Below are 3,811 nucleotides of genomic sequence, written 5' to 3'. Positions count from 1 at the left end.
TAGAGACTTCCTTCCTGGGTTGAAGTGAGATCACCACCTTGTGGAGCTCAGAGGAACTGCAGCCCTTAGAAATATCAACGGTAAGGAGAAGTGAAGCTCCTTTAGAGCTCATACACAGCATTGCAGTGGGTTGAATGAACACGTTAACGTGTGCTGCATTAAGAAAGTCCATTTATTTAAAAATATTGTCAACTTATCGCAGTGGCCTGAAAAATTGGTTTTACAGCTTTTTTGGTAACGTGGCACCTCACAATGTATAATAGTGCATTACCAATAGTTGTAGTGGTCCTCAGACCAGGTGTGTTGGTTTGGTGTGTGCCGATGCCAGTAAAAATGGATGGCACCACAAGGAACTGACACCCATACACTGGACTGTCCCACCATGAGCGAGACCTTAGAGACCGGACACTTCCAAGACGAAACTCACTAAGGCTGAATTCACATCTATACATCTTTTTTTTATGGAACTCATTGATGGGCAATGCATAGAGCTGTGGAGCCACTGGTTACTGGTTCCCCCTGCTCCTGCACAGCCAGGCAACACGCATTTCCAACTCGCATCTAGACACAAGAAATCAGTCCCTGAGCTTGTTTTTGTTGTTTTGTTGGAGAAGACAACTTGGATAGGGTATAGGGATTATACAACTTGACTTGAAGAACAACAGAGGAGGACAAACTTCCTTAGTCCTTTACGGAACGGGAACTCTCAGGCCCTTTCGTAAAATAGCACAAAATGTTGCAAAACTGCATGCAGGAGTTTCTCCTCTCCTCCCGTAGAACTGCTCCCAGCTCCACCGCCTGCAGGTACTACCACCTGTCCTGGCTACTTGTCTACCAGCCCACCTGGCTGCTCCGAAGATCTCCCAGGACAAGGATTAAAGGGTTAAGCACAGCGGTGACCTTTGAAAGCTTGGTACATGTGGCAGTCTCTCTGTGAATCCCTGGGTGTGCTGATGTATTCATTCTCTCTTCTTTGCTCCTTGTTGCTCTTGGGCAAGATTCCTCCTCAAACTGGATGCTGAAAGGTTCCTTCCAAGCCAGCTTGACCCCCCCCCCCCCTAAACCTAGGGTCCCTTCCTAGGCTACCAACAGCCTCCTAGGCACTCTATCTTCATCCAACCCCTCCTGCTGGCCAGGCTCTCCCATATTTAAGGGCTGACCCAGCCACCCTGCCAGGCCCTCTGCCTAGGGATTGGCCAGATTCCCTCAAGTATGCAGATCAGGATTTCCTGGCCTCTGCCCACTAACTTCCTGAAGCTTCTCCAAGCCTCTAGATCCAGGGGGAGGTACCACAGACCTGCATCTGTACAGCCATCCAGCCTGACCTGCAGTAACCCAACCTAATTACAGACTCACATAACTTACCATGAGACATACCAAATAAATGTACCTACACTAGATGTACACTAGAGAGTGCTACAGAACATTGCAACATGCCATTACAATTCACGTTGATATGAGTGCCTATGGAGGTCTGTAGTGTTGTGACCATAGTGCTGACCTAGTTCTATTTATACAGGATCAATACTCCTGCCTGTATCCAGCTCCTGTGACCCCAGTGTACTTGACCCTGCGCACTCCAGTCTGTATTCTGTTCCATTGACCCCGTGCACGCCAGCCTGTATTCTGTTCCGGTGACCCCGTGCACGCCAACCTGTATCGTGTTCCTGTGACCCTGTGCACGCCAACCTGTATTCTGTTCCGGTGACCCTGTGCACGCCAACCTGTATTCTGTTCCGGTGACCCTGTGCACGCCAAACTGTATTCTGTTCCATTGACCCCGTGCACGCCAGTCTGTATTCTGTTCCGGTGACCCCGTGCACGCCAACCTGTATTCTGTTCCGGTGACCCTGTGCACGCCAGCCTGTATTCTGTTCCGGTGACCCCGTGCACGCCAGCCTGTATTCTGTTCCGGTGACCCCGTGCACGCCAACCTGTATTCTGTTCCGGTGACCCTGTGCACGCCAACCTGTATTCTGTTCCGGTGACCCTGTGCACGCCAACCTGTATTCTGTTCCGGTGACCCTGTGCACGCCAGCCTGTATTCTGTTCCATTGACCCCGTGCACGCCAGCCTGTATTCTGTTCCAGTGACCCTGTGCACGCCAACCTGTATTCTGTTCCGGTGACCCTGTGCACGCCAGCCTGTATTCTGTTCCGAGAATAATTGAAAAAGTGCTCAATGTCACAGAATACGCACTAGATTATCCCACATCCCGAGTAACAAGACATTGAAAAAATAAAGTTTCCTCTAGGTGGGATATTTGGAAAGGGATAAATAGTGCAATGAGGTATGAGAGTAGTGTAAAAAGTATATAAATTTTTATTGATATACGCTTTCTGTTCATGGAAGGCCCTCAGATCTCTTTGAAATTTGTTCTCTTTCTTTATAAGAATGCCTCTGTTAAAATGCTCCAGGTGTTGATTAAGTTCATTGTCATATTGCATATAGAGTTCATGTTGTTTGAATGCTGTTAGTTGGGTGTAAATAATTTCAATATCTTTATCCAAGTCTCTGTTAATTCTCTGATATTCTTCCATCAGGAGAGACGTCATTCCGTTTGAACAAGATATCAGGTTTTTCTCCCATTCCCTTTTAAAGGCGGGTCCCACATTCTCCAAAGTGGGGAATATTTGGACTCGCAGTCCCAATGGGTTGATCTTATGTTTGATATAATTTTCGAATGACCTTATATGCCAATGATTGGCCAACTTTTTCTCCAATAATCTTCTTAGGTTGGAGAAAATAGATAGTAATTCGGTCTCCTTCTGTTCCTTTGAGGCAAAGTCTCTATAGTGACCTGACATGGAAGTGTCCCAATTTGCACCTGCATATTTAGTCATATTGCATTAAGTGGTCTAAATAGTGAAGTTTGAAAGTACAATTTTTTATAATTCAATATACATATAAAGAAGTGACAGAAAGGCACTAAATGAGGAATGGATATCTTCTATCCATAGCTAAGAGAATAACTGAAAAAGTGCTCAATGTCACAGAATACGCACTAGATTATCCCACATCCCGAGTAACAAGACATTGAAAAAATAAAGTTTCCTCTAGGTGGGATATTTGGAAAGGGATAAATAGTGCAATGAGGTATGAGAGTAGTGTAAAAAGTATATAAATTTATATACTTTTTACACTACTCTCATACCTCATTGCACTATTTATCACTTTCCAAATATCCCACCTAGAGGAAACTTTATTTTTTCAATGTCCTGTATTCTGTTCCGATGACCCCGTGCACTCCAGCCTGTATTCTGTTCCGATGACCCCGTGCATGCCAGCCTGTATTCTGTTCCGATGACCCCGTGCTCTCCAGCCTGTATTCTGTTCCGATGACCCCGTGCTCTCCAGCCTGTATTCTGTTCCGATGACCCCGTGCACTCCAGCCTGTATTCTGTTCCGATGACCCCGTGCATGCCAGCCTGTATTCTGTTCCGATGACCCCGTGCACGCCAGCCTGTATTCTGTTCCGATGACCCCGTGCACGCCAGCCTGTATTCTGTTCCGATGACCCCGTGCTCTCCAGCCTGTATTCTGTTCCGATGACCCCGTGCTCTCCAGCCTGTATTCTGTTCCGATGACCCCGTGCTCTCCAGCCTGTATTCTGTTCCGATGACCCCGTGCATGCCAGCCTGTATTCTGTTCCGATGACCCCGTGCACGCCAGCCTGTATTCTGTTCCGATGACCCCGTGCACGCCAGCCTGTATTCTGTTCCGATGACCCCGTGCATGCCAGCCTGTATTCTGTTCTGGTGACCCCGTGCATGCCAGCCTGTATTCTGTTCCGGTGACCCCGTACACTCCA

General features: G+C 47.3%; 1 protein-coding gene across 1 annotated transcript in view; it reads right to left on the bottom strand.

Moving 5' to 3' along the window:
- Nucleotides 1-3,811, bottom strand: part of LOC141106805 (uncharacterized) — a 156,837-nt gene that overhangs the window by 123,366 nt on the left and 29,660 nt on the right. The gene's annotated exons all lie outside the window — the stretch shown is intronic.

This window comes from Aquarana catesbeiana, linkage group LG08, assembly GCF_042186555.1.
Source record: "Aquarana catesbeiana isolate 2022-GZ linkage group LG08, ASM4218655v1, whole genome shotgun sequence".
Classification (NCBI taxonomy): domain Eukaryota; kingdom Metazoa; phylum Chordata; class Amphibia; order Anura; family Ranidae; genus Aquarana; species Aquarana catesbeiana.
The sequence above is the reverse complement of the archived record's forward strand: the minus strand, read 5'-3'. Positions and strand labels throughout refer to the sequence as shown.